A 20,408-nucleotide genomic window follows, 5' to 3' on the forward strand; every position below is an offset into this window, starting at 1 on the left:
CACAACACAATGTCCCCGGCCAGGGCTCGAACCCGGACCGCTCGATCCGGAGACGAGCGCACTAACCATGAGGCCACCGCACCACCCACAGGAGTTATCGGGAGTCGACTGTATTTCTACGAGTATTGTGAGTCTGCTGACAAATCTTAAAAAAATTGGGTGTTTGGAAAAAAAAAAGATTACGTTGTGTGATAAGGATCGCTGAAGGTCTGTTGGTAGTTGTTTTACGACAGTTATGAAGATTGGTAGAGTTTGCTTTATTAGTAATCTGTTGTACATATATTTGGGCTTTTATATGAGCACAGCTGTTTGGCTGTTTGTAAATAGTTGCTCAACCTGTGACTTTTCACGTGCTGTTGAAACAACAAATCAAGCCGTTGCAACTAATTCAAAATTGCGACTGAAAAGTTTGATACTATCTGTCCCGTTAGGTTGAGCCAACCACCACTCTACAACAAGAGAAATTCAGTGTGAGTTGTGACTCGGTCAGCCAAAAGATTTTCACAACAAAGGTAAGAATTTTCTTTAGAAATCCTCTTTCAGTGAGAGAGTTTCCAACCTAACCATCCGTTAGGCTATGACTTCTATGGGCTAACGGGCTTAGTTACAAGCTAGAAATCAGCGAATTGACTCTAGTAATTTCAATTGTATTGCAGTACAATCTTGCCCTTGCCACGAATTGCCACATTAATTAAGATTAGCGCTTGTCTGGCTTTGTAGCTCAGTCCCTTGTGCGTTTGAATCCCAACCCTGCCAAAAGAATCAGCTTTCTTTCTTCTTGTGGTCTATTTTTTCTTCGCTGGGGCTAACGCGCAGGAAGACATTTACTGAAGATAATTTCACCTTCTATAGTATTGTTTCTGAGTGTATCAACAACGCGCGACAACTGAAGCCTCAGTTGTGCTGCGCTCGAAGAAATGCCTTACAGAATAAATAACGTTTTCAGGAGTGCTCAACGGGAAAAATTTTAAAATTGACTTGTTGTTGCTCGAAAGTATTAATTGACATCCAATAAGAGATAAATAGTTAATAATTAACAACCGCGGGAAAATAATATCCGCTCCGCACTGCCAGCTAGTAGAAGATAACTAAATGAAGTTGCCAGCCAGGAACCGTTTGGGGGATGCTTTTTCCCAGCCAGCACAACTTAAGAAACGCTGGTTTTCCCAGCAATTTTTACATTACTTTTTGCGCCAGCCAGGAAGAGTATAAATAACTTTTTAAATTCAATTTTAATTTAATTAATTGAGTTAATTAAATTAAAATTCCGTTGAATCTAATTAATTAATCAATTAATTAATTTGACTCAGTTATAATTAATCAATTAATTAATTATAATTACTTAATCAATTATGACTAAATTAACTAGTGAACATGAAAAAACAAAAAATTTTACTTACCTCAAAAAGGAAACACTACAATTATCATTGAATGGCAGTAAGATTAGGACAGTTCTCCATCCATGCAATAATTCATCTAGCGGTAATTTATAGCCTTCCGCAAAACAATTGTCGCTGAATGTATCATAATTGAACTGTGTCCAAGGCCACAAAGACTACAAGAACTCATTGCTCCATTCAGCTGTTAATGAAAAATACAAAGTAGATTGCATTTTTTCTTCCAAATGTATACAGGCTTCAATGGAGATGTAGCATGCATAAAAAAAGAGTAAAATCCAATAGAATTAAATGTTTGTTGTAAAAAAATCTATAGAAACCATTTATTTTGCCATAAAATGAGCAATACCTAGAAAATGAAAACTTACGATAAACTAATTGCTTAACTGCCACTGCTGTTTAGGGTTGTCAGCGTTTTTAGGAAACCAATACCGCAACGGACCCAGGTTCAGACTGCCTTAGTTACCTTCTGAAACTGGCAGATAATTTCAAATGTACTATAGTGGATTTCATGCTCGGATCTGTTCAATACCTAGAGTTAGCTCTACTAATTTACAAATTGTAATTGAATTTTTCCTCTCAGTCCATAATGGGAGGAACAAGGGCTGGAAATGAACCTCGAGCTCACACATTCCAGTTTTTAAACTGCTCTGGTGTACCTGCCCCCTTCAAACTTAACGACATAACTTTTTGACAGCCCCGAGTATATCTTTAAGTATTGGTGGCACTTATGAGAAATCGTACCTGTTCCTCAGAATCTATAATCCAGACTGTATTAATAACCCCTTGCTAGCTACAAATACAAAAACTCAACATTGAGAAAAACCAGCAGACATTTTGAACTAGTTTTCATTCTCGGGCCAGAGCAATATTAATAGTTCATTCGTTTGCAAATTTTGAAAGAATTGTGAGAAAACAAAACTGCTCTGGTGCACCTGCCCCTTCAACCATAGTCCCAACTACAAGTGAATATGTGAAAGACCATATATCTTCTTATAATCCCAACTGTAGCTCCGAGTCAAGTGTTGGCGGCAATTGTGAGAAATCGTACCCAGAATCTATAATCCAAAACATCCTAATCCTCGTTAGCAGATGCACTAAAGAAAGTGCATTCTTGCCCAAACAGCGTCCCTCTAGGAAGCTACAACATCATCTAACGATCTATTTTTCTAACTGACCATATGCAAAAATGGCTACCAATGCCTTCTGTTGTCTGGTCACGTTTCTTATAACGTGATCACACTAAAAAACCAAATGGAACAAAATACTAAAAACGCTTTGGCGTTTTTTGGTTTAAAGGTTACAAAGTAGAGACTTATTTAACGGATTATAAGGGAATAAAACGACTCTGGCCTACATAGCCTCGTTTTCACTTTTTTGATAACGTATATGTAATTGTGATCTCCAATTAGAGAAGAAGATAGCCTTAAAACTCGACACAGTGATTTATTTTGTCCTAATCTTCAAGGTAAATAGTTTTAATTCCTTTAGGGAAGTGTTTCTTCTGGGCGACATACATTTAGGCTGCTATTTTTGCATTGGATATTTTCTACTGGAGGCTTTCGAGTTTCTGACAGAAAACTGAATCTTGTTACTGATTAATTATATCTGATTTTAACGCTACTAATTATTTAATATGCTTTACTAAACAAAACGTTTGCCAGGAAGGCACTATCTTGACCTCGAAGCCTGTAAACTGCATAATTCCAGTTTCCATTTGCATAACACTTCTTCTAACTGCTTATGTCAGATGCTCAACAACCATCACCACGTCCGACGCTAGCATTTCTACCAGAAATTAGTAATATGCAGCTGACCATATGTCTACTTATTTTCGTGAAACTGAGCTGTTAAAAAGAGCTTTCCTTAGAATCTTTTTGCGGTCCTTAACGTTATTATATGAGGTGAATTACCTACCTGAATTACCTGAATTGTTGACGCAAAATGGTCTCACAGTCAACTCTCTCTTTCAACCTGTGTAAAAAGGAAAGGAACAAAATTTAGCATGCGCGCGTTGATCTTTATCTTGAAAAATGGTATTGACTTTTTTGACCTTCAAAAGGAAAAATTGACAGTTTTGTACCTTTATCTTTGAAATTGCCTAATAAAACTAAAAAAAAAACCACTCTTTCCTTCATAAAAAAACTCGTGTCTAACTGTTAAAAAAACACCTCTATATGGACGCGAGTCCCTTCTTTTCCCTTTTCAAATTGCAGGAAAGCCTATATCATACCTGAAATGCAATTTGTTCAGCAAAACACCAACAAAGTACTCCACGTTCCACTCTAGAACCTGCGGAGAAACTTACATCATGTGAACACAATAAAATACAATCACGAAGAACAGTCGTAAATAATAACACTTCACGTAAATGGGTATAATTGTTTAAAATAACCTATATGTAACTGCACTTCTTCTAAGTAAAATCTTTGTAAACCCTTCAATGATTAGGAAACTTTCATAAATTAAAAAACACTCATACAGTTGAATAACAAACTACGATGTTCAAGGAACCTTCAGGAGAACCAAAGAGAGTTTTGAAGTATTTCTCTTAGTATAGGTAGTGAATTTCTTTTTTTTTTTCTGCAGTTTTCGAAAACCTTGTTACAGCATTCATCTAGTTAAATAAACTGTAGGAGTTTTGGAATCCCTTGCGAGATCACAAACACTTCTCTAATATAAGTTAAGATGTTCAAAAGAAGTTTTGGAATCCCTTGCGAGATCACAAACACTTTTCTAAAGTAAGTTAAGATGTTACGAAGTTTTGGAATCCCTTGCGAGATCACAAACACTTCTCTAAAATAAGTTAAGATGTTTAGAAGAAGTTTTGGAATCCCTTGCGAGATCACAAACACTTTTCTAAAGTAAGTAAAGATGTTACGAAGTTTTGGAATCCCTTGTGAGATCACAAACACTTCTCTAAAATAAGTTAAGATGTTTAGAAGAAGTTTTGGAATCCCTTGCGAGATCACAAACACTTTTCTAAAGTAAGTTAAGATGTTACGAAGTTTTGGAATCCCTTGCGAGATCACAAACACTTTTCTAAAATAAGTTAAGATGTTTAGAAGAAGTTTTGGAATCCCTTGCGAGATCACAAACACTTTTCTAAAGTAAGTAAAGATGTTACGAAGTTTTGGAATCCCTTGCGAGATCACAAACACTTCTCTAAAATAAGTTAAGATGTTTAGAAGAAGTTTTGGAATCCCTTGCGAGATCACAAACACTTTTCTAAAGTAAGTTAAGATGTTACGAAGTTTTGGAATCCCTTGCGAGATCACAAACACTTCTCTAAAATAAGTTAAGATGTTTAGAAGAAGTTTTGGAATCCCTTGCGAGATCACAAACACTTTTCTAAAGTAAGTAAAGATGTTACGAAGTTTTGGAATCCCTTGTGAGATCACAAACACTTCTCTAAAATAAGTTAAGATGTTTAGAAGAAGTTTTGGAATCCCTTGCGAGATCACAAACACTTTTCTAAAGTAAGTTAAGATGTTACGAAGTTTTGGAATCCCTTGCGAGATCACAAACACTTCTCTAAAATAAGTTAAGATGTTTAGAAGAAGTTTTGGAATCCCTTGCGAGATCACAAACACTTCTCTAAAATAAGTTAAGATGTTAGGAAGTTTTGGAATCCCTTGTGAGATCACAAACACTTTTCTAAAGTAAGTTAAGATGTTACGAAGTTTTGGAATCCCTTGTGAGATCACAAACACTTCTCTAAAATAAGTTAAGATGTTTAGAAGAAGTTTTGGAATCTCTTGCGAGATCACAAACACTTTTCTAAAGTAAGTAAAGATGTTACGAAGTTTTGGAATCCCTTGCGAGATCACAAACACTTCTCTAAAATAAGTTAAGATGTTTAGAAGAAGTTTTGGAATCCCTTGCGAGATCACAAACACTTTTCTAAAGTAAGTTAAGATGTTACGAAGTTTTGGAATCCCTTGTGAGATCACAAACACTTCTCTAAAATAAGTTAAGATGTTTAGAAGAAGTTTTGGAATCCCTTGCGAGATCACAAACACTTTTCTAAAGTAAGTTAAGATGTTACGAAGTTTTGGAATCCCTTGTGAGATCACAAACACTTCTCTAAAATAAGTTAAGATGTTTAGAAGAAGTTTTGGAATCCCTTGCGAGATCACAAACACTTTTCTAAAGTAAGTTAAGATGTTACGAAGTTTTGGAATCCCTTGCGAGATCACAAACACTTTTCTAAAGTAAGTAAAGATGTTACGAAGTTTTGGAATCCCTTGCGAGATCACAAACACTTCTCTAAAATAAGTTAAGATGTTTAGAAGAAGTTTTGGAATCCCTTGCGAGATCACAAACACTTCTCTAAAATAAGTTAAGATGTTTAGAAGAAGTTTTGGAATCCCTTGCGAGATCACAAACACTTTTCTAAAGTAAGTTAAGATGTTACGAAGTTTTGGAATCCCTTGCGAGATCACAAACACTTCTCTAAAATAAGTTAAGATGTTTAGAAGAAGTTTTGGAATCCCTTGCGAGATCACAAACACTTTTCTAAAGTAAGTAAAGATGTTACGAAGTTTTGGAATCCCTTGTGAGATCACAAACACTTCTCTAAAATAAGTTAAGATGTTTAGAAGAAGTTTTGGAATCCCTTGCGAGATCACAAACACTTTTCTAAAGTAAGTTAAGATGTTACGAAGTTTTGGAATCCCTTGCGAGATCACAAACACTTTTCTAAAATAAGTTAAGATGTTTAGAAGAAGTTTTGGAATCCCTTGCGAGATCACAAACACTTTTCTAAAGTAAGTTAAGATGTTACGAAGTTTTGGAATCCCTTGTGAGATCACAAACACTTCTCTAAAATAAGTTAAGATGTTTAGAAGAAGTTTTGGAATCCCTTGCGAGATCACAAACACTTTTCTAAAGTAAGTTAAGATGTTACGAAGTTTTGGAATCCCTTGCGAGATCACAAACACTTTTCTAAAGTAAGTAAAGATGTTACGAAGTTTTGGAATCCCTTGCGAGATCACAAACACTTCTCTAAAATAAGTTAAGATGTTTAGAAGAAGTTTTGGAATCCCTTGCGAGATCACAAACACTTCTCTAAAATAAGTTAAGATGTTTAGAAGAAGTTTTGGAATCCCTTGCGAGATCACAAACACTTTTCTAAAGTAAGTTAAGATGTTACGAAGTTTTGGAATCCCTTGCGAGATCACAAACACTTCTCTAAAATAAGTTAAGATGTTTAGAAGAAGTTTTGGAATCCCTTGCGAGATCACAAACACTTTTCTAAAGTAAGTAAAGATGTTACGAAGTTTTGGAATCCCTTGTGAGATCACAAACACTTCTCTAAAATAAGTTAAGATGTTTAGAAGAAGTTTTGGAATCCCTTGCGAGATCACAAACACTTTTCTAAAGTAAGTTAAGATGTTACGAAGTTTTGGAATCCCTTGCGAGATCACAAACACTTTTCTAAAATAAGTTAAGATTTTTAGAAGAAGTTTTGGAATCCCTTGCGAGATCACAAACACTTTTCTAAAGTAAGTTAAGATGTTACGAAGTTTTGGAATCCCTTGTGAGATCACAAACACTTCTCTAAAATAAGTTAAGATGTTTAGAAGAAGTTTTGGAATCCCTTGCGAGATCACAAACACTTTTCTAAAGTAAGTTAAGATGTTACGAAGTTTTGGAATCCCTTGCGAGATCACAAACACTTTTCTAAAATAAGTTAAGATGTTTAGAAGAAGTTTTGGAATCCCTTGCGAGATCACAAACACTTTTCTAAAGTAAGTTAAGATGTTACGAAGTTTTGGAATCCCTTGTGAGATCACAAACACTTCTCTAAAATAAGTTAAGATGTTTAGAAGAAGTTTTGGAATCCCTTGCGAGATCACAAACACTTTTCTAAAGTAAGTTAAGATGTTACGAAGTTTTGGAATCCCTTGCGAGATCACAAACACTTCTCTAAAATAAGTTAAGATGTTTAGAAGAAGTTTTGGAATCCCTTGCGAGATCACAAACACTTCTCTAAAATAAGTTAAGATGTTAGGAAGTTTTGGAATCCCTTGTGAGATCACAAACACTTTTCTAAAGTAAGTTAAGATGTTACGAAGTTTTGGAATCCCTTGCGAGATCACAAACACTTCTCTAAAATAAGTTAAGATGTTTAGAAGAAGTTTTGGAATCCCTTGCGAGATCACAAACACTTCTCTAAAATAAGTTAAGATGTTAGGAAGTTTTGGAATCCCTTGTGAGATCACAAACACTTTTCTAAAGTAAGTTAAGATGTTACGAAGTTTTGGAATCCCTTGCGAGATCACAAACACTTCTCTAAAATAAGTTAAGATGTTTAGAAGAAGTTTTGGAATCCCTTGCGAGATCACAAACACTTTTCTAAAGTAAGTAAAGATGTTACGAAGTTTTGGAATCCCTTGTGAGATCACAAACACTTCTCTAAAATAAGTTAAGATGTTTAGAAGAAGTTTTGGAATCCCTTGCGAGATCACAAACACTTTTCTAAAGTAAGTTAAGATGTTACGAAGGTTTGGAATCCCTTGCGAGATCACAAACACTTCTCTAAAATAAGTTAAGATGTTTAGAAGAAGTTTTGGAATCCCTTGCGAGATCACAAACACTTTTCTAAAGTAAGTTAAGATGTTACGAAGGTTTGGAATCCCTTGCGAGATCACAAACACTTCTCTAAAATAAGTTAAGATGTTTAGAAGAAGTTTTGGAATCCCTTGCGAGATCACAAACACTTTTCTAAAGTAAGTTAAGATGTTACGAAGTTTTGGAATCCCTTGTGAGATCACAAACACTTCTCTAAAATAAGTTAAGATGTTTAGAAGAAGTTTTGGAATTCATTGCAAGATCACAAACACTTTTCTAGAGTAGGTTAAGATGTTACGAAGTTTTGGAATCCCTTGTGAGATCACAAACACTTCTCTAAAGTGAGTTAAGATGTTTAGAAGAGGTTTTGGAATCCCTTGCGAGATCACAAACACTTTTCTAAAATATGTAAAGATGTTACGAAGGTTTGGAATCCCTAGCGAGATCACAAACACTTCTCTAAATTAAGGTAAGGTGTTCAGAAGACGTTTTGGAATCCCTTGCGAGATCACAAACACTTTTCTAAATTAAGTTAAGATGTTACGAAGTTTTGGAATCCCTTGTGAGATCACCATCACTTCTCTAAATTAAGTTAAGTTGTTCAGAAGAAGTTTGGACTCCCTTGCGAAATCGCAAACACTTCTCTAAACATTAAGTTAGGTTTACATGTTTCAAGCAAAATTTATCTCCATTAAGCTTACTTTATTGTATTTTGGCAGACAACACTTTTCTCCTAATTAGCTGACGTGTTTTCGCCAGTTTAGGAAAGTCTTTTGAGATCAAACACTTGTTCAAATGCCTCCGAATTTCTCGAAAAGACATCAGGATTCTGGGATAATTTGGGAAAATTACCAGCAGTCGTCTACAAGTAAAATAATCTTTTGGTGTTTCCAAACCTCCCTTCAGAGATAACAAATACTTTCGCGGCACAACCTTCCATGTGTTGGAGCCTCCAACGAGATCACTTAAAATTAGCTTACGATGAGCCGTTAAAGAGGTAACTTCATTTTTGTTGGGAGGCTCTGTCACGGGACACTTTCGGTTAGTGAGAAAGCGGTTAACTCACTTCCTGTATACCATTCAGCATGTGGTCTTTAAGCATTAAACAACCACTAAATAGTTCACAAACGTTTTTTCTCTAACGTTTTTTTCTCTATTAGTTAACAAAGATATGGTTAGAAGTAACTAGCTCATTAATTTTTGCAAACCCTTTTCCTCTTGCTGTGAGCTGTGAGCTCGGTAGCCAATGGTGTGCCTCTCATGTTTCCTTCAACACCGCGATTGTTCGAGGCGGCATCATTTCATGATTCCCTACAGAAACAAAGAATGCTCCAAAGAGGCCAGTTCAAACGGAGTCGCAAAATATGGAAAGCTAGAGTCTCTTTTTCTGTAAAGCCTTTTTTATAGAACATCACATTGAAATTACGTAAACGCATTGAGACTGATATTACGATCAAAACGTCTTTATTTTAAGGGCAATTAATAGCAAGTTTGATACTGATTGTGCTGCCTAACAAGAACAAAATGCTCTGTTATGAGGAGGAATTTTAAGTAGAGTGGAGCCGTCTGACTGTGCTATAGGTATGGGTCGCACTTGGGAAATCTTTGCCAGAATTTGTTTACTTTGCGGTGGAAATCTGTCATCGCGGGCCTTTGCCTAGAGCGACCGCAGGTTTTTCGCTTTGGCAAAAACTTTGCGAATCGGCAAAACATCAAAGACGCCGTAGTGTTTGGGTGGGGCAGGCAGATTTTCGAAAAGTCGAGCCAAACAATGGGAATCACAGCGGTAACTGTGAACGCTTGTCAGCGTAACATGAAAAACGAGGTTTTCAAGCTTTTTACGGCGAGAGCATGGAATACCCGCAGTATGCTCCCGTCTACAATGATATGACTGGAAGGGGAACGTAACCGAGCACTTCACATGCGAGCATTGCGCAGGAAAGCGCTCTACCGACCAGGTCCATGCAAGCAAGCACTTCACAAACGTCGTCATCTTCGCCTTCCCAATCGTCTCCTGATCCTGAACCCGTAGATACTGGAAAACGATCTTATGTAAGATGGTTAGATGACGAAGAAAAAATGCTATTCAACCTGTGAGCCGAGAATTTCGATCGCATCAATAGCAGTCAAGCCCGCAAAGCTTGGGATGACATTGCCAAGCAAATAAATTTGAAATTTGGTACTGACAATTATCTCCCACTAGTGCGACCCTCCGTTTCTGTCTAAAAGTTTTCCTTTCCCGTTGCGGTTTCAAATTTTTGTGGTTTTTTAGCCGGCAAAGATGAAAACTTTTCCCAAGTGGTCAAGGGCGTGGTTTCCGAACTTTCCGCTGTTATCTACATGTCGCTTAGCAGAGTTCGACACCTCTATCATTTGCTAATAATTTCTTTAGGCTCACTTCGGTGTTGCAAAATATGTTTTAAGCTCTCTAAATATTGGCTCTGGAGGGACAAAATTTGAAATGTTCCGTGAACATGTTACTTACGCCGGGCCTGGCTGAATGATTAAGTCGATTAGATCTGTTTGCCAGTACAGAAAATGTAGCTTCTTGACAGGTCTAATTACCTCATTGATTGATTTGTTGCAGCTTAACACAAACGGCGGATAGGCACATCAAATATATAAGTCTACAGGCTACCCTGTCCCGCCCCGATCGCTTCACTCTCCGAATTATTCTGTTTCGCGCTCGCCAAATTTTTTTCTGTCCTCGCCGGGAGCCTTTTCGAAGGCTAAAAGTATTTTTTTTTCTTCATCTTAACTTCATCTTCATCTCAAGTCGACCCATATGTTTCATAAACATTTGCAAGACCACAGCACCTACCCTAATTCAAAATTTGGGCATTTTTTAGCGCCCTTCGTTCGTACTAGTATGAAAGTTAACCCGGTATTATGTTAATCAAACATGCTTCAGTTATTTCGTATTTAGGAAGGAGTGGCCTGAGAGAGTGTTTTTTCGAGGCAAGGTCATCATATCTGGTCATCGGTGGGCAACCATATTTTCGCGCCAATGTTAAATAAATTAAATTTCAACTCGTGCGTGTTGGCGGAACGAGAAGACTTCTCGCAGTTACACTTGTTCCGCTTCAAGAAAGAGTCGACTTATGGCAAGCCTAAAAAAATGAACTGTTATTCTGGCGTCACGCGCCGCTGAAGAAACTATGGCACACGCGATAAAATTTCGCTGCTTTGCATCGCGATACCGTTCTTTCGGTATTTGCGTCAAAATTGCACGAAAATACAAACGCCAAAAAATTGCATCGTTTGTAACCCTGGAAATCCAAGTTACCTTTTTCTTAAAACAAGCTTTGTGAATGTAGAAACAACGGAATGTTAAGCTACGTATAAAACCTTGTTTGTCTCCTTGCTTGGGACGCGTTCAAGCCGAACTCATACAAATAAAATATACATACGTATATTCGCGCGCGCTATTAAACTAAGAATAACCTGATTGGAAATCATAGAAATGAAGCACGAACGTCGCTCACAGAATTCCACCCTTGAGACTTCAAGACGTAAATTTCGTAGCAAAACATCAGGGACACCCAAGGGAACGGTGGAATATCTTTTCGGAAGAAGTGTAAAATCAAAGGAAACAACAGCTCATAAGTTCAGATAATAAGATTTCGTTCTCTTAAAGTTTCTGCCACATTACCATTATTCTAAAAATTCCGAGCAAAACGAACTGTTCCATTTTCCATAAATATAGCAGTATCATAAATATAACAGTATCAATAGCCCAAAAACGATATAGCGAAAAACAAAACAACTACAATCCGCGACTTTTGCTTAAATGTCCTGGTCTGTCTGTCTGTCGATGTATGGTAAGCACACACTCGATGAAATGTTCGCGATATGATGAGAATACTTGTGCCTAGAATTTGATTTAAATTTAAATACTAAGTGTATATAAGCTTATTAGCTATACAAGTAAACATGTTACATCTAAAGTAGACGGCGCGCATAAGCATTTGTCAAAGACGATACTATTTCCGGTATTATTGCACGAAAGACATACAACAGCTCACAAGACTGAGATACCTCAGTAAATGGTCTTTAGCTGCGTTACACGAAACGATTCTGACGATTGCTGAAACAAAATTGTCAACATCTGAATAAGTAAATCAAGAATTTTCGACATGTGTTAAACAACAAAGAAGATCTGGTTGTCTAAACGGAAAGCACACCAAGAAGATAATGCTCGGGGATAATGCACATAAAATTAATTGTTATCCAACTTGGTCAGAACAATAACGGCAAATACAGAATAGTAGAGTAGGTCTGAAACTACACAGCTAACAGACAAGAGAAGGTACAGGAAACTTACCTTGTTGAAATAAAATCAACTCTCTTATTAAGAAACCGTTCCCGACTCTGTAGAGCGCTGTAGCCAAAAGCTTTGGCTGGGACGTGACCGCGCCTGCAATAGCAACGTTTACGCTTTCAAAGTCGACAGCTCAGCTGTCACACAGGGGTCATATAATTGCTGTGTAATATGACGCAGCGCATGCCTGGATAGACGAATCCTAAGTGATCATATCACTAGGCGGCACCCTGAGTCCATTCTTCGCGCGAAATGCCTTCGGTTGATGAGTGCATGCTAATTTCCCGGGGCTAATTTTCCAGAGTGGCGGCTGTTAATGGAGCTAGTCTACCAGGGAAAACCTCACATTAAAATTTACCAGCTAGATTCATGCCAAAAATGCGCATTTTCCAGCTAGGATAAGCTTCCGAGTATAAACCAGTAAGCAAGCAATTGTTTTGAAGCGGGCTTCCCAGCAAGTTCCATGCCAAAGCTTAAGAATCCCAGCCAGCGTACTAAGCCCTGCGGAGCGGATATTTTGTATATCGGCTCCGGTGAGCACTCCTGATGGAGCCTTTGATTTATAGTCGTTATCCGACAATACTAGTTAGAACACACAGGTACATGTATGTAGTACCCTTAGTGCTCCTACTAGGGATATAGGACAAGGCTTAAGCTAGCATTAGATAAAAATATAGTAAATAGTAGACATGATGATAGATGCGAATGCAGCTATAACACTACTGGAAAAACACCTGAAAAAATTTTCAGGCTTTGAACAGGATTCAAACCCACGACCCTCTCGATACTGGTGCAATGCTCTCCCAACTAAGCTATCAAAGCCACATGAGAGCGGTTGTGTGTTGGTTGGCCCTTTATGTTCATTGGACGTAATACTTGGCTCAAGTATGTAAATTCCATAGTAATAGATGTCCAACAATAGCAATTAAATGTAGACATGATGATAGATATGATTGCAGCCATAACACTACTGGAAAAAGATCTGAAAAAATTTGAAAAAATTGACCTGTTAAAAATACTGATTACTCTCTTCACAGTTCCAATTGACTCTACAAAAGGAATCAAGATGTTATATGTATTTGTGGACATCAAATTGGACGCCAGCCATTTTAATTTGTAGACACAGTCAGGTACAACTTTGAAGCTGGGACATCATTGGCGATAGTGAGCACGATACAATTTGTGGCAACTCTTCAGGTATGTCAACTGTTAGATTTGATTGTATGAATCGGTTGTTTAACATTTTAGAAAATTGGTGGCCATGAATTCCCTTCTGGCATTTTGGAATAAAAATCAATAAAAATATCTATACCCTACCCATGAAGGGTTATTGAGTTTGAAGCCCCCACCCTCCCCTCCCAGCCCCTTACTCAGAAGATCACTGTCCTCTTGGCCTCCCTCTTCCAATCTCCTGTTAATGGTACTTGTGTGGATATTTTCTAGAGCCACGCATTCAGCACCTTTTAAATTCCATTTTCCCATTTGAGTGCAAAACTACATGCTCCTTCATACAGAATTTAAGTTATGCTTAACTAGGTATAATCTTCCTTTTGTGTTCATCATGCAGGCCGTGTATGAAGATTTGTGTAAAGACTACAAGGTGGAGATTCCACAGTGTAAGCCCTTGTCCCCTGGAGAGATTCTTGACTGTACAGCTCCTAGAATAAAACACAAAGATGCTTTCATGTAAGATAGTGAGGCTCAGAATCTTCATATTTCTGGCTTGAAATTCAAAGGGCTGTGCAAGTTACACTGTAAGCCTTATTAGCATTTATTAACTGAAATACAAATTTTATAGTACAGTTTACAGCTGTACAGTCAAACTCATATCCACTCATTTGCCTAGAATAAGCAACATTCCAAGATTGTCTCAAGTGACTTGCAGGGGTTTCACTTAACGATTTCAGCAGGAAGGCTATTTTATCTGAACTCCTTTATAAAAAAACTTTCCTCTAGATGGTCAAACCAGTTGGAATAGGCAAAATCGTCCTCATAGCCAGTCGATTTTCCCGATGTCCGGCCCTTAATGAAAACCCTGCCCTGTACTCCTAAAGGTGTTTTGCATTCTTCAATGTAATTACACGTAGCAATGATTGTGAGACTCCCCAAATTACCTTCAAATGCAGTTCTTTACATTTTGTAGTAGTTTTAACATTTATTGCAGATTAAGAATTTTAAGAAAACGACAAAACGTTTGAGTTTATAAAACATGTTTCGACAGAAACTTCTGTCATCCTCAGCTGACCCAAGTGCATGTTCCATTTCCTTGTACCACACTGATGAACGTTTTATGCATGACCCGAGAAACGTTGCCAATTGCTGTCAGTGCTACAAATAGACATACCAAGCAAGTCACGTTCAACCTGTTAAAAATGTGTTAAAAAAAGAAAAAAAGAACTGTACAATGTTCAAACCTTCACTCTAGAAGCAATAATTATTTACCTCCCATGATAGTGAGACAGCTCTCTGGTTTTCCAGTTAGGACAACGTACATTACACTGACATTACTTGCCAAAAAGTTTAATTTCGAGCAAAGCAAGTGTCCGAAAACTTTCAAGCGTCTGAAATATTAACAGTACAATGTAAAACTTTGAAGTAGTTCCAAAGTGCCAAGTTTCCTTTATGCCGGGATTTATGGAGTGAACTCTAGTTGAGACACGACTTGACATACGTAACGGCTTGATAGAATTTGTTTTATTTTCTTGTTGGTTTATCTGTAAAACCTTGACAGTGCAGTAAAAGTAACATCTTTTGATGTTGTTTCAGTCTAATTCGTGTTTTGTATGGCTATCCGTAAATTTACGGTAGCTATGTTTCAGCAAAGTGTCCTAAATTTTTGTCTGAAATTTGTCCGAAATGAGATAAAAAGTGTATGGAAATAAAACGTCCAACATGTTTTGCAAGTAATGTAGATAATACATTTTCCCAAGCTTTGTAAACTGCTAATTTCTATTTTCTGTGGCCTGCTGACCCAGATTTTAGATTATTGAAGCCATTGACCAGTATTCTTCATTGTTTTAGTTATCTTGGAGATGGAAGGTTTCATCTGGAAGCTGTAATGATTGCTAACCCGTCTATACCAGCGTACAGGTACGAAACTTAAAAAGAATCAAGGGGTAGTGTCATGCCACATCTGATTGCTCCAGATGGCAGTTCTTTAAAAAAAAAAAAAGAATTCAAGATAAATTATTCTAACTCATATCTTCAAGTTAAAAGTACAAGAGGCAGAATTTCTTCAATTTGCCATTTCCACATCCCCCATAATACGCCTTGTTTGCCCCCCAAAATTCTCCATAACCTTTGTTTCCCGTTTCTCCTGGGTATTACAGTCATCCCAAGAGAAACTGAAGACAATGCTTATGCAAAATTTTGGGGGGGCAAACTAGGTGTATTATGGGGGATGTGGAAATGGCGAATAAACAAATGAACAAAAATGACTCTTAAAATAGTCAGTAGCTTAGCAGTGTGTGGTTGTTAACAAAGTGATGGCCGCTCCTTTGCGTTTTCGAAGTGTCTGTGAAGAGGATTTAGATAAATTTTTGAACGACTAATATATATTTATACTAAAACAGATTATTCGCTCTCGATTTCTATGCAAGATGGAAATCCCGAGCTCATAATGTAATTGTTAAGTATAGACGCGTACTGTTCAATCGCTAGGGAAGTCTGGCCTGTAATTACTGTATATTGCAAAGAATTGGTTGGGAGGGAGGGGGGATGGGGAGGGGAAGGGGAAGGGGAAGGGTGAGGTGGGAGGGGGGGTTGCGGGACTAGCATCCTATCAAGTAACAATAACAATACTCCTGCAATGGTCTATCCATGCTACAGACTGAAAAAGGAATGACGAAGAGCCCAAGGCTTGTTTGGCTTGTCAACAGAACGTTTTGTCATTTACAGGGTTGCCAGAGGTTAGGAAATGGCCAGGGAAAAATAAAATTCTTCAAGGTCAGGGAAAAATCTGGGAATTTTATTCTGAGTCAGGAAAAAATTGACATTTTGAAGAAAAGTCAGGGGAAATTGAAATATCTTAACACGGCTGACTTAATACCATTGAAGGCTGGAAGGAACATTTGGTATCACTGTGATCTCAATGATATTTTTCCTAAAAGAAGGAAATTTTTTTTTTCCTAAAAGAAAGAAATTTGTTGAAAACTCATCCGTCTTAATGAACGAGTAGAAATTAGGGCGGCTCTACGTTCATGCTAGAAGCCGCTACTATATCTGACATTTTGTGTTGATCAGGGAAATTTTAATATTTTTATCAGGGAAAAGTCAGGGAATTTTGAAAAGTGACGTTTGTGGGAAGCATGCATTCATCATTGCATGATAATATTTATTCCCGTTTCACAGGTACTGTTGCAGCCGCATTTAATTGTTATTTTTTCCGTTTGTGCGTGCATTCTTTCGTGATCATCGCATTCTTTTCGTTTATCTCGCTTTCACGTTATCGATGTTCTGTTAGGTTTTTTCGCATAATTTTGCTTTGTTTCAGTCCCCTTTTGTATGCGTCTTTCTAGTTTATTTGTGCATTTTCTTCGCGACGCTACCGTCATCTCGTCTCGTTTACCTCCCTGCCGTTTTCCTTTTTTTTTTACGTGTACCTTAGCTTCCTAGTCATACAACGTTTGTAAGTATCGTCTACCTTCGGCTCGTTATTTCTGTTTCTTTTATTGTATTCGTCTATAACTTGTAATTTATTTTGTTTGTAGCAACCGCTCCCTTTTCATCGCTTCTGTTCGCACTCGTTAAATTGTACATTTCGACTTAGCGGTTAAAGGCCAAGTAGCGTGTTGGACGTTGACTACAATAGGTACGATCCATACAGTAAAGTATTTTCCAGAGAATATTACGATATTGAAACCATGTTTAAAGCTAGAAAAGAAGCCATAAGTACCGCATCAAAGGCCAGGAAATTTGGACTTATTCTCAGCACATTAGGGAGACAAGGGAGTCCAAAGGTGTTAGAGGTACAATAGCGACCAGCAGTTTCTTTATTTCGGCGGCATATCAGGCGAGTATTTTCGAGCCCTGGTTCGTATTTTGGCGACACGCAGTCGAGCCAAAATACTCATGGCGAGACCAAACGAGCCTGAGCGTGCCGAAAAGGTACGATTAGTTATTACCGTACCCAAATTTTCGGTCAAGGGAGCATGATATCGTAGCCGTATCAGGTCAGTGACTTGATATTGCAGGATATCAGGACAGTAGACACGGCTTGTTATTGGGTAATTGCGAATTTGGGTACGGTAAAAAATTAAATTGCATCGTAGTCTAGTAGCTACAACCTCTGGGCGTATTGCTCTCCTACTTCAACTGAACTAAAGTATTTTTAACAGAAAATGTGCGGTTTTGTTTCTAGAAAAGTACGTATTTCAAATGAACGCGCGTATGTTTAATTCGTATTGGATGGGGAAATCTTCAGAAATAAAGCACATTAAGGGGAATGAAATGGCAATGTTTCTCCGTAAAGGAATTTAATGTGAAACTAAGTGGCAAAAAGGAAGTGCTTTTTGTGATAAAAACAGAGACAGGGTCAGAGCGCTTGTTGTGGAGGTATTAAGGAGCCTACAAGAATGAAGATTAACTCCTTGACTTTTTAACGTTTGAAACCCTCAAAAAGAGATTGCATTTTTAACTAAATTCTTTATTATACGATTGTCATTTTCAGAATTTGGAACGGAGGTTTATCAAGGCAGGACTTGAGTATGTGATTGTGTTGATGTCTGAAATTTTCCCGGATAAACTTCGTTTGTTCGAAGATGTTGATGCGTAAGTTTCTTTTAGTGTTGAATTGTCGAATTATTTCTCTACATAGAGGACAGTTGTTATTGATTCTTGCACTAGCCACAGTCGTAACAGAGATGAAGGTAATAGAGGACTATTTTTTTCAGTCAGGAACACAATTGTAGTTTTCGGCGAATCTTCGTCGAGGTAGCCGAAGATTTTCCGATTCTTGTTTTCCATTTGGACAATAGCGCGAGTACTCGAACGATTTTACGTCGACTTAACGTCATAAGGTGAAGTTCGTAACTAGGTAACACTTTGATGCAAACCCCGTCGGGAGTACTCAAGGGAACACAAGACAGAGAGGTGCTAATGTGTGTTTTGAGCCAGACAGCGAAACACTTCATTCGCCTATTCCTTCAGTTACAGTGCAGGTGCATTAGGCAAAGGTAGTTTTTCTGTTACTCTGTCCCACCCCTACTATTTCCTAAATTACACAGCTCCTTCCCTGTGAAGTTACTTCTTTGCCGCTTAAATGTTTGTCGGTAGAATAGCTTTTCACAGAGCTGTTGCGCAATCATTTCGTATCCATTTATCAAAATTTCCTCGTGTTTATCACATTTTTTGTTCAGTTCACACTCTTACGGTTTCCTGACTCTTTGTTGAAACCAACCCGACCAAACTGTAGAACCGAACAGTGCAACCTGTTCTACTCATGAAAATAGTTATGGCTACTTAGCAGCTCAGGCACGGTATCCAGGTTATTTTGGCTATGTACAAAATTACCTTTAAATTGAAGAAAAACTGAAAAAAGTAGTTTACTAAGATAGAAAAACACCAAAGAGATAATAATAAACCATAAAGGAACAAGGATGGTTAAGGATAGAGACGATTAACACGGATTCCAAACGACGAACTTTTCAGGATGTGCAAACCGTGACGTAGCTCCTTAAGATAATCAAGCCATCGTTACTTAATGGAACTAATCTTCCATCTTATCATTTTAACAGATGGGTACAGGTGGCATGTCCACGACTGTCCATCGATTAGGGTTACGCTTTTCCTAAACCTCTCCTGTCACCTTACGAGGTAAATCAACCGTTTGTTTTTTTAATTACTTTGCTCTCCGATTTTATAAGTTCAACTTACGATTAACGTCTCGTTACCAGCAATTACATTTTCGTAGCCCATTACTCACTGCCACTATGGGCACAGCTTGACAGTGAGACCCAAGTAGGTGACTGGACGAGCAGTCGCCATCTTGGATTGCAGTTCATGTCTTAAACTTGTTTCTGAGGCACGCGTGACAGAAGGTGACGTGATGTTAATAGATTTTATTATTGATTTTTCTTACTGACCAATCCAAATTTAAGTAGTAGGAAAAATTGTTATGTCGGCCGCTTGGGAAGATGACGACACTGGCGATCTTAGTGGTTGACTGACATTGGTTCTTGTTCGCAGTCTGTTTCCATCAACAACTAGACAATTTACCTAGATCAAAGCTCACCTTGTGGTACGCATTGTGCTGCTACGAACTAACGAAGGCTCAATGTTGACTTAACTAATCTGATTGGAATTTCACAAGTTGACGGTTTGAGTGTTTCGATGGAAAAAAATTGGGAAAATCAGGCAGAGAATTCCCGCTTTTCAGGCGGTGAAAGTGAAAATAAATTCTGCAGAGAATGAAAATACATTGTGGAAATGCATTGTACGTGTACTCGCAAATTCTCAGAAGGAAATCTCTAGCAATCTGTATTAGGGAGTACCCGCTCTGACTAAGAGTTTTATGTCGACCCAACAGGCGTCAGTTGTACTTGAAGAGATTGAATGGCAACGGGATTATCCAATGGATTTCTACGCAAATGTCAGCTTGGGTCCGTGGACCGTGAATAATGAAAATAACAGACAGGTGTCTATAAGTAGGAGGAGAAAGAACTTACACACTGAAAAACTATCCTCAGAAAATATACACTCAAACATGCATAACAAAGATGGCTGTGGCGGACAAAGCACCGAATGTTGTGGAAAATGCCATCAAGAGAACCTACATAAGTTGAACAAGGTTGGCGTGAGTTAACAAGAACGCACGCAGAATGATTCAAACGACAGAAGACAGCATTCCAAATAGCAGAGATCTAACTCGCGTCCAAGTTGCGACATAAAAGGGCTGTTGAAATATTTAAACGAAATAATATCTCGTCCGTAATTCTACAATTATACAAGCTGCTACCAGCGTATTGTAAAATATACCGTGAAAAAAGAGTCAAAATGGCAATGGCTAAACGAACGTTCACCCACAGCAATTTCCCAGGAACTGCAAATGAAAAATAAAATGTATGCAATCGTAACTGTAGCAGATTCATACTTATTATAATCATATGGTAGAGCGA

At 37.8% G+C, this 20,408-nt stretch overlaps 1 long non-coding RNA gene and 1 pseudogene across 1 annotated transcript; one reads left to right on the forward strand and one right to left on the reverse strand.

Annotated features, from left to right (window-relative positions):
- Positions 1-1,597: 1,597 nt before the first annotated feature.
- On the reverse strand, positions 1,598-12,838 carry LOC149097453 (uncharacterized). The gene is made up of 5 exons (XR_016204350.1): positions 12,298-12,838; positions 12,012-12,060; positions 3,631-3,689; positions 3,315-3,371; positions 1,598-2,190 (listed from the first exon to the last, which is right to left on the reverse strand). It is a non-coding gene; the product is annotated as an uncharacterized LOC149097453 (long non-coding RNA).
- A 130-nt stretch (positions 12,839-12,968) lies between these two features.
- LOC110041794 (2-(3-amino-3-carboxypropyl)histidine synthase subunit 1-like) lies at positions 12,969-20,366 on the forward strand (annotated as a pseudogene).
- The last annotated feature ends 42 nt before the right edge of the window (positions 20,367-20,408 follow it).

This window comes from Orbicella faveolata, unplaced genomic scaffold (genome assembly GCF_042242905.1).
Source record: "Orbicella faveolata isolate gen_17 unplaced genomic scaffold, um_ofav_v1 contig_47, whole genome shotgun sequence".
NCBI classification, from domain to species: domain Eukaryota; kingdom Metazoa; phylum Cnidaria; class Anthozoa; order Scleractinia; family Merulinidae; genus Orbicella; species Orbicella faveolata.